General features: G+C 36.1%; 1 pseudogene across 1 annotated transcript; it reads left to right on the plus strand.

Annotated features, from left to right (window-relative positions):
* Nucleotides 1-75: 75 nt before the first annotated feature.
* On the plus strand, nt 76-10,336 carry LOC143594289 (helicase and polymerase-containing protein TEBICHI-like; annotated as a pseudogene). Its single transcript, XR_013146312.1, has 24 exons — nt 76-140; nt 338-627; nt 710-1,451; nt 1,528-1,592; nt 1,701-1,806; nt 1,892-2,092; nt 2,187-2,387; nt 2,463-2,624; nt 3,242-3,478; nt 3,570-3,782; nt 4,366-4,716; nt 4,787-4,939; nt 5,015-5,212; nt 5,294-5,512; nt 5,592-5,709; nt 5,801-6,796; nt 6,883-7,337; nt 7,414-7,603; nt 8,716-8,826; nt 8,913-9,265; nt 9,337-9,445; nt 9,528-9,668; nt 9,754-9,850; nt 10,091-10,336. The product of XR_013146312.1 is annotated as a helicase and polymerase-containing protein TEBICHI-like (transcript).
* The last annotated feature ends 376 nt before the right edge of the window (nt 10,337-10,712 follow it).

Below are 10,712 nucleotides of genomic sequence, written 5' to 3' on the forward strand. Positions count from 1 at the left end.
ACAGTGTTGGCGGTCTTGAATTGAGTTCAAATCAAATCCTTTGAAGGAACAATCAAATGGTAGTGGTATACATATATATGAAGTAAGTAAGTACCTAGGGCTCAATAACAATGGCGTCTGACCGCTCCCGTGTTGACCAGGTTTGCTCGTAATCCCATCTTCATATTCTTTAGGGTTTCATAAATATGTGAAATTGAACCAATCTGCAACATTCTTGTTTCCCATTTCTATAACGATACAATTTAAATCTCTCGTGTTCTTTGAACACACTCTGTTGATGCATCATTGTTTATATGAAACAAGATAATGGAAGAAAAATCCCATTTTGTATGTGCAGTTTTTTTCTTCAAAGAAAAAGAAAAAGTTTGTATCTCCTCTATCGAAATCAGGGAACGTTGAACCAAATGCAAAGCTTTCGGTTCAAGGGTCTCCTGGTGCCAAGGGTTCTTTATCCAGCTATCTGGTTTCTTCACAAAACCAACACCCTTCTCTTACCACTGCACCCGCATCCTGTGATAATCAAGATCATGTGAGAAGGAATCTGACATCAGCAATCGAGTCATCCGATTCTGTGGAGAATCCGGAGCTACAACACTTTGCAGCTACCTTTTTGTCATATTATTGCAGGTGTGTTATTTTCTAATTCTTTTACGCAGTTTGTTTTTTTTAAGTTTAAAACTTTCATATTAGTTCTATGTCAATGATGCAGTGATCTTCCAACTACACAAGTTAACACACATAAAAGGCCCGGCAGTTCATTTGTTACAGATTTGGAAGATAAAACAGTTAAGAAGAGGCATATTAGCAGTGATGAAAACCAGGAGAATCGTCAAATGGGCCTGAGGAAATGCAATAAAACATCCATGGAAGTTGCTGACGTGGCATTATGCAACACACCGAGTCTGCCAGCTGTCAAAGTTGCAGGTGAAGAAACACCTCAGTCAATGCATGGAAGCTCTATGTTTTCACCAGGAGATACGTTCTGGAGAGAGGCGATCCATATGGCCGATGGTTTGTCCAAAGCAAATGGTATGTTAGAAGATGGTGCCAACAAGGATGCTGACTTGGCATCTGCAGGGCAGATTGGTAATTCTGTAAATAAAGAAGTGTCGCCATTACCGGTAAAGCATTTTGATTTTTCGTGTGAGGATAAACGTATGAGCACCCCTTGCAACCAAGTTCAATCTTTGTGTAAGCTGCAAGACACAAATTCAAGTTGTGTAGTTACCAAAACAAGAAGTAATGAATTCAGTCCACCTAATGATAGCAGACAGTCAACATCACCAAATACGGACATCAAAAGTTATAACGTGAACAGTTTAAACAGTGTAGAAAATACTCCATCGAGTTCAGTAAATCCCAATGATCGTTTAGATATCAGCAATTGGCTTCCTTCTGAAATATGCAAAACTTATAAAAAACGAGGAATATCAAAACTTTATCCTTGGCAGGTATGTTTTCTAAGTCTGTGATGTTCTTTTAATTTTTTTAAAGTTCAAAACTTTAAATTCAGTTATTATTTTTCAGGTGGACTGCCTTCAGGTTGAAGGCGTGTTACAAAAAAGGAACCTTGTGTATTGTGCATCTACAAGGTATTTTCATTATGACGATAAATATTATAAAGTTTTTGCATTTTTTTTCTTTATTATATATTTTTCTACTTAACTTTTTTAAGAAACTATTTTGTTTTTCTGCCATAGTGCTGGTAAAAGTTTTGTTGCAGAAATATTAATGTTACGGCGGGTATTATCAACAAGAAAAGTGGCACTTCTTGTTCTTCCGTATGTAACAATTTGCGCAGAGAAGGTTTGACTTTTGCTTTAACTTATTGTCTTGACTATGAAGGATTTTAATTTTATTAAGATTCATTATTCATATGTAACTGATGCAGGCAGAACATCTTCAAGCCTTACTTGAACCACTTGATAAACATGTTAGAAGTTATTATGGAAGTCAAGGTGGTGGGATTCTTCCTAAAGATACATCTGTAGCCGTTTGCACGATCGAGAAGGCAAATTCTTTACTAAATAGATTGCTGGAAGAAGGGCGGTTATCAGAAGTTGGGATCATAGTAATTGATGAACTTCACATGGTAATCTTATCTTTGAATAATGCAACATGTACATCTTCTTATTAGTAGCTGGTATGTCAAAAATTATATTTTTTTGTTTGTTTTTGTTTTCCAGGTGGGAGATCAGCACAGGGGCTATCTTTTGGAACTTATGTTAACAAAGCTTCGGTATGGAGCTGGTGAAGGTAGAGTAGAATTTTCTAGTGGCGAAAGTTCTGGAACAAGCAATGGGAAAACGGACCCCACTCAAGGTCTCCAAATTGTCGGGATGAGTGCCACACTGCCCAATGTTGGTGCAGTTGCTGATTGGCTGCAAGTACGTTTAAAAACACATTATAAGTTTTAGTTTACTTGTTTAGCTGATTACTGATACAAAGTTAATGTTTTTCAGGCAGCACTATATCAGACAGATTTTCGACCCGTTCCACTTGAAGAGTATATTAAAGTTGGTAACTCAATTTATAACAAAAAGATGGAACTTGTAAGGACGATTCCAAAAAGAGCCGATCTTGGTGGTAAAGATCCTGATAATATTATTGAGTTATGCAATGAGGTACAGAATTTTAAAATTTGAAAATTTCGTATTTTATGTAGAGAAAATTGCACAAATAGTCCCTGTGGTTTGACTATATTGCAGGTTTGGCCCCTAGATTTTAAAAATTGCAAACGTGGTTCAAACATTTGTGAGAGGGTTGCACGCTTAGTTTCCACTGTTTATCCTAGTTAGTTTAACAGGAAAGTGCTGTCGTGTGCTATTCATGTTAGGGTAATTGTGTCTTTTGGAAGTGATGCAATACTCTTTCAAAGTCCGGAACTCCTAACGTCGACTTCATCACCTTCGATCAGGGCAAAATCGAAGGTTCATACATAATTGAAGGTGATGAAGTCGATGTTAGGAGTTCTGGAATTTGAAGTAGTATTTTATCAAGGTTTCAAATTTGAAAAGACACAATTGTCCTCACATGAATAACGCCTAACATCATTTTTTCATTAAAAGTTAAATGGGATTAACAGTGGGGACTAAATGTGCAACCCTCTCACAAATGTTTAGACTAAGTTTGCACATTTTAGAAGGACCAAACTTGCAATATGGTCAAGCCACAGGGACCATATGTGCAATTTTCCCGTTTATGAATCTGAATGAGGTAACATATTGTGTGATATTGTTAGGTTGTCCAAGAGGGTCATTCAGTGTTGATTTTTTGCTCGAGTCGTAAAGGACGTGAATCAACTGCTAAACATGTTGCAAAGTACCTCAAGAGTTTTACTGTGAATATTAATGGTGAAAATGAATATCCTGATATTGCTTCGGCTATTGATGGATTAAAAAAGTCTCCAGCAGGGTTAGATCCTGTACTTGCTGAAACACTTCCTGCTGGTGTTGCCTATCACCATGCTGGTCTCACAGTATGTGCACTACTTTTTCGTTTAGTGATTGTTAATTCTAATTATTTTTATAAAGTTTGAATCTTTTGAGATCTTTTTGTTTGTTATTTAGGTTGAAGAACGAGAAATAGTTGAAAATTGCTACCGTAAAGGTCTAGTACGTGTTTTAACTGCTACATCCACGTTAGCGGCTGGAGTGAACCTACCCGCAAGATGAGTTATCTTCAGACAGCCTAGGATTGGTCGGGATTTTATAGACGGGACAAGATATCGACAAATGTCTGGTCGTGCAGGTCGCACTGGAATTGATACAAAAGGAGAGAGTGTATGTCTATGTTTTTTCTGAACTTTTATATATAGATTAGAGGTGAAAAAATGGGTGATCCAAAACAGGTAAATTTTGGTATGAACCAAGAATGGGTGATTCAGAATAATGGGTAACCGAAAAAACCGTTCAATGAACTGATTGTGAACTGTTTGGCAGGAAGTTTGTTTATTTAATAAACAAACATGATCACATATATTTTCTTAACGAACGAACATGAACAAGAAAATTTTGTTCGTTTAATTGTTTATGTTCGATCGTTTGTTTGGTTAAAGTTAAACGAACGAACATGAACCTGCCCTGTTTGGTTTGTTCACAGGTCTAAAAATGGGTAGTTTTTTGTATGTATCAAAATGGGTCAGGTCAGGTTGACCCACCCAAGACACTTGTACACTTGTTTAAATTTTTATGCAACAATCGGTGTGTCAAATATGACTACAAAATATTTTTTCAATAATTAGTCTAACTTTTGAATTAAATGATTTATATGCAATTAAATATACATTTCATGTGACTTTCAACCCATTTTCTTTTAAATGGTTTAATGTTTAAATGCATCTTATTATCTTTATTGCAAACATAGGTGCTAATATGCAAACCTGAAGAACTGAAAAGAATAGTGGCACTGATTGGTGACAGCTGTCCACCTTTGCATTCTTGCTTATCAGAAGATAAGAATGGAATGACACATGCAATATTAGAAGTTGTTGCTGGTGGAATTGTTCAAACCGCTAATGATATCCATTGCTACGTTAGATGCACTCTTTTAAACTCAACACAACCATTTGAAGATGTCGTAAAATCAGCCAAAGATTCATTAAAATGGCTGTGTCATAGGAAGTTTCTAGAATGGAGTGAAGAAACTAAGTTGTATAGTACCACACCTCTCGGGCGTGCTTCTTTTGGCAGTTCTCTCTGTCCTGAAGAGTCACTTGTAAGCATTTTTAACATTTTTATTCTCATGTTTAGTATCACCTTTTCATCTAACTTATTTTTGGTTCTAGATTGTTCTAGATGATCTTTCGAGGGCAAGAGAAGGATTTGTGCTTGCATCTGATTTGCACTTAGTATACTTAGTAACACCGACTAATGTTGATGTTCAACCCGATTGGGAATTGTACTATGAAAGATTTATGCAATTGCCACCTCTTGAGCAGGTAAAATTTTATTTTATTTTTAATTATTCTTCAAAATCATGGGTTAGTTTCAGTTTATCATATCATGAATTGCAGTCAGTTGGAAACCGTGTTGGAGTGCAAGAACCGTTTCTGATGCGTATGGCCCATGGAGCTCCAATCCGCACGTCAGAAAGATCACGGCACGATGCAAAAGGGCTCGGGGTGTCAACCAATGGCGTGCTTACAAATGATCAGATGCTTCGTGTCTGTAAAAGATTTTATGTTGCACTCATCTTGTCAAGACTTGTACAGGTTGGTTGTTTCATTTCATAACTAATAACCAATGGCATATTTGTAATATACTCTTTTTGGCGATGGTGTTTTTGGATAAAGGAAGTACCCGTTGCAGAGGTTTGTGAAGGCTTTAAGGTGGCTCGTGGGATGGTTCAATCTTTGCAAGAAAATGCAGGCAGATTTGCATCTATGGTTGCTGTGTTTTGTGAAAGATTAGGTTGGAATGATCTTGAAAGCTTGTTTTCCAAATTTCAAAACCGTGTTTCGTTTGGTGTACGAGCTGAGATTGCTGAGTTGACCACCATACCCTATATCAAGGTTTGATTTTTATAAACTTTCTAGCTTTTTATGTCTGATTTATTCATCTTTTATTTACAATAATATGCTTATCTTTTAGGGTGCTCGAGCTAGAGCACTTTATAAAGCGGGATTTCGTACTCCCCAAGCAATTGCTGAAGCATCTGTACTTGAAATTGCTAAAGCGATTTTTGAATCTTCATCGTGGGACGCACAAGGTAAACAAGTTGATTGTTTGACTCGTTTGACCCTGATATATTATTGCATTGCAGTGCTTTGTCTAACATTTTGCTTTTAATTTTGCATTAGAAAATACGGTACAAAAACGTATTCAACTGGGAGTTGCTAAAAAGATAATGAATGGGGCCCGTAAAATTGTTTTAGATAAAGCTGAAGAAGCAAGGGCTGCTGCTTTCTCAGCTTTCAAGGCTCTTGGAGTTGATGTTTCTCAATTTTCTCTTCCAAAATTACCCTCAGCTTCAGTGAACGTCACTAAAAACGAGCCAGTGACGTCTTCACGGGAAGGCACAACCAGTAGCGGTTGTGTGGACCGAAAAGACATAAACTCAAATAATGAAGCACCAACAGAAGAAAAACCATCTGGTGTTAACTTAGTGGCATCAGCAGAAGAAAACTCAGATGATACCACCTTAAGCAACTCCAATGCTGACATCACCGTTATGAGGCAAAACGGTTTAAATGAAAATCTAAATCTTCCGGAGAAGGAGAATATACATGTTGGCAACAAAGAAAGAACATCTGAAAAGGGTCCCACAAGTGCGGTCCACGTGCCAGGTGGATTTGATTTGTTCTTGGACATGTGGGACACGACACAAGAATTCTTTTTTGATATTCATTTTAACAAACGGTCTGAATTCAACACGATTGCCCCGTTTGAACTACACGGTATTGCAACATGCTGGGAAGATTCTCCTGTTTATTATATTAGTATCCCAAAAGACTTGTTCTGGTCCGACACCAACATAATCAAAAATCCAAGTGGTAATAATAATCTTGAACTGGCAAAACAAAGATGGGCTAGAATTAGTATGATATTGGGAAAGAGTCAAGTTAAAAAATTTGGGTGGAATTTAAAGATTCAAAATCAGGTTTTGAAAAATCCTGCTGTTTCTATTCAGAGATTTGGTAGTTTGACTCATCCGGTCAAAACTAGGTGTTGACCTCATTGACAACAGTTATTATATGTTTTCTCCAATTCATATTCAAGAGACAGTTGACTTGTGTGTTGCTGTTTGGATTCTTTGGCCTGATGATGAAAGAAGCTCTAACCCTAATTTGGAAAAGGTTGGTTGTTTTAATATTAAAAGGGTTATCTATTAACATGTGTTTTTTTTTAATTTGAATTATGAATCTTAAATTCTGATATTCAGGAAATCAAGAAACGGTTACCTGGAGAGGTGGCAGCAGCTGCTAACCAGAAGGGCCGGTGGAAGAATCAGATGCGGAGGGCTGCACATAACGGTTGTTGTAGACGTGCATCTCAAACACGGGCTTTGTCATCAGTTCTGTGGAAGCTTCTAGCATCTGAGAATCTTCTAGAACCGCTAGTAACTACTGAGATGCCACTGGTGAATATCCTTGCTGACATGGAACTTTCTGGAATAGGCGTTGACATGGATGGTTGCATTCAGTCACGCCATGTTGTGGCTAAAAAACTAAGATTTCTTGAAAATGAGGCGTACATGTTAGCGGGGACACGGTTTTCTTTGTACACATCGGCAGATATTGCAGATGTACTTTATACAAGGCTAAAGTTACCAATTCCTGATGGTTATGAAGGGAAACAACATCCTAGTACCGACAAACATTGTTTGGAAATGTTAAGGTGGATTGTTTTTTTTTTTAGCATAATGACTTGTAAGTTTCAATTTTTAAATGTCGTGAAAATGACTTTGTTTTAGGCTCAAGCATCCTATAATTCCTATTATTAAAGAACACCGCACGTTGGCTAAACTTTTAAACTCTACATTGGGTTCAATGTGTTCTCTTGCAAAGTTGTCCATGAAAACTCAAAGATACACGCTTCATGGACATTGGCTCCAAACTTCAACTGCAACTGGTCGGTTATCCATGGAGGACCCTAATCTTCAGGTACGTGTTGAAACTTGAAAAGGGTCGGGTTTGCTCGGGTTGGGTTGACTAGGGGTGTAACGAGTCAAGCTGCTCGTAAGCTATTCTATCGGCTTGCTAAAAGCTCGAATCGAACCGAGCTTGAGCCTGGGACCGAGTCTAAGTAAGCTCGCTTAATAAACGACCCCAAATCCAAGCTTCACTTATCGAGCTCGCATAGGCCCGCGAGTGTAAACGAGCCTCTTATTTATACAACTTTTGTTTAATATATCAAATATATTTACATAATAATATTTAGTATATATAAATTTGTGATGAAATTAAATAATTAATTAATTAAATATACATATATTATACTATATATGAAAGTTAGAACTATATATATATATATACGGTGAGGATCCTAAGAGATAAAGAGAACTTTTTGAAATTGAGAACTTTGAGAACCATTTTAGGCCACAAAAAAATATTAAAAAAAATCATAAAACGAAAAATTTTAAAAAGTAAGAAAACCAAAAAAATTTATTTTTCATCCCGGTTTCATAAAAAAAAATTTATACACATGTATATTTTTTTAATCTCGGTTTACATAATGTACACATATGTACATTATTATTTATATTAATTGTACATATGTGTATAAAGAAATAAAAAAAAGTATTATACATATATGTATAATTTTGCTAAACCGATATTTTTTTTTGAATTTTTTTGAATTTTTATATGAAACCGGGATGAAAAATAAAATTTTTTGGTTTTTTTACTCTTTTTATTTTTGCGCTTTTTTTGTTTTATATTTTTTTTTATTTTTCCTTAAAAAGAGTTTCTTTTGTGGTTCAAAATGGTTCTCAAAGTTCTCAATTTCAAAATGGTTCTCACATGATCCCAATCCTAATAAATAACAAGCGAACCAAGCTCGAATCTGAACATGAGCCGGGATCGGGCTCAGCTCGTTTACACCCCTAGGGTTGATTTGTGTCACCTTTTGTTTGCAATTAGTGTGGACAAAAATGATTATAAAATATACTCCCTCAATAATATATGATATTTTGAATAAATGGTTTGTGATTATCCGTTTCTTGTTCTTCAATTACTGAAATTGGTTTTTTTGTTTCTTGGAATATTCTGTTTAGTGTGTGGAGCACATGGTTGAATTCAAGATAAACCATGATGGAAAAGAGGCTAGCGATTCAAACACTGAACACTACAAAGTAAATCCTCGCGATTTCTTCATCCCAACTCAGGTCAGGATTAATAATAGTAATAATAGTCTAGTTTCCTCATAATTGGTTGTAGTATAATTATACAAATAATATTTTAATTTACGCAGGAAAACTGGTTACTAGTAACTGCAGATTATTCCCAGATAGAACTGAGATTAATGGCCCATTTCTCCAAAGACGCGTCACTAATCGAGCTCCTCACAAAACCTTCTGGTGATGTGTTTAACATGATTACTGCCAAATGGACCGGGAAAGCTGAGTCATCAGTGGACCCCACAGAACGAGACCAAACCAAACGATTGCTGTATGGAATATTATATGGCATGGGTGCAAATTCCCTTGCAGAACAACTTGATTGCAGTCCCAATGATGCTAATGACAAAATTCAGAGCTTTAAAAGATCATATCCCGGCGTTTCTTCTTGGCTTAAAGAAGCCGTCGCACTATGCCGCCAAAAAGGGTAAAATATAGTTTAAACATATTTCTGTATATGTGTATATACATATTTGATCTGTTGTTGGTGATGTGTAGTTATGTGGAAACATTAATGGGAAGGAAGAGATTTTTGGCAAAAATAAAATTTGGAAATAGTGAAGAAAAGTCAAAAGCTCAAAGGCAAGCTGTGAATTCGATTTGTCAGGTACAGTATTAAACCTTAGGTTTTTTTGAAAAACATGAATGTTTTCCAAGATTTAAGTATTGGTGTTTTACTGTTTTTACAGGGATCTGCAGCTGATATTATCAAAGTTGCAATGATAACTATACACTCAATCGTAAGTGAAGGCGTTGAAAAGTCAAAGTCTAGTGTTGAACTTGCAGAAAGATTTCACATGCTTAAGGGTCGTTGTCGAATTCTTCTACAGGTTTGATTTTAAGAGTGTTTCAGTGTAAGTAAAGATAAAATGATATATGGTAAACTTAACTAATGTTCAATATGTGATTTTTCAGGTACATGATGAGTTAATACTTGAAGCTGATCCTTCTGTTATAACTGCGGCTGGAATGATACTAAAATTGAGCATGGAAAGTGCCGCCTCTCTTCTCGGTGCGTTCCACAAGTTTCTGTTTTTCTTGTTGTGTATACGATTAACTATTGCATAATAAGGTGACCAACTTTTTTTTTTCCATGAAAAACTTTAAACCTTAATGCTTTTGATAAAGTCACTACAAGTTTTAAAGCTTTTCAATTCAAGATAAGTAACCAGGTCATTGCCAAATGATGACATGTTGGAAACTTTGACTGTGTTGACTTTAGACCAATCTAATTGACTTTTATTTTTTGCAGTTCCACTGATTGTGAAGCTGAAATGTGGAAGAACATGGGGATCTTTAGAACCGTTGCTGTCTGGTTAACTACAAGATGCTAAGATGTTGATTTCCTATGTCATATCATATATTCAATCTATCCAGCGGAAGTTACATCATTTTTATTTTTGTCTGGAAAGTTTCCATTTTAAGAATATTTATTTGTAACAGCTACTGTCACAAACTATAGGAATTTTGTTGTATACGAGAAATTAAAATTCGATAATGGAAAAAAAAGTATATTGGTTTTTATTAATCTCAACTATATCTTTTGGTTGTTGTCGGTCCCAACTAATGAATTGGCTGCTAAGGGTCCCATCTTTTAATTTATATGCTGCTCCCAACGGTCCGCGATTAACAAAATCGTAATGACGTTACTTACATGACGTTGGAAAACACTTTCTGATCGGAAAAGTAGCATTTTTGTCTGAAAACTCAACTTGAACACTACCTGAACGTCGCAGCCACCACCAACCAACCACGGCACCGCCAACCGATTCCGACAATGGTTCTATGGTTTCGGCGACTTCAACAATTGGGGTTTTTCCTAGGAAAATGTTCCTAAAGATCTGATTTAATGTTACAAAGATGTTTGGGACGAA

This window comes from Bidens hawaiensis, unplaced genomic scaffold, assembly GCF_021521415.1.
Source record: "Bidens hawaiensis isolate Kalapana, Puna unplaced genomic scaffold, B.hawaiensis_p1.1 tig00043453_1, whole genome shotgun sequence".
Lineage (NCBI taxonomy): Eukaryota > Viridiplantae > Streptophyta > Magnoliopsida > Asterales > Asteraceae > Bidens > Bidens hawaiensis.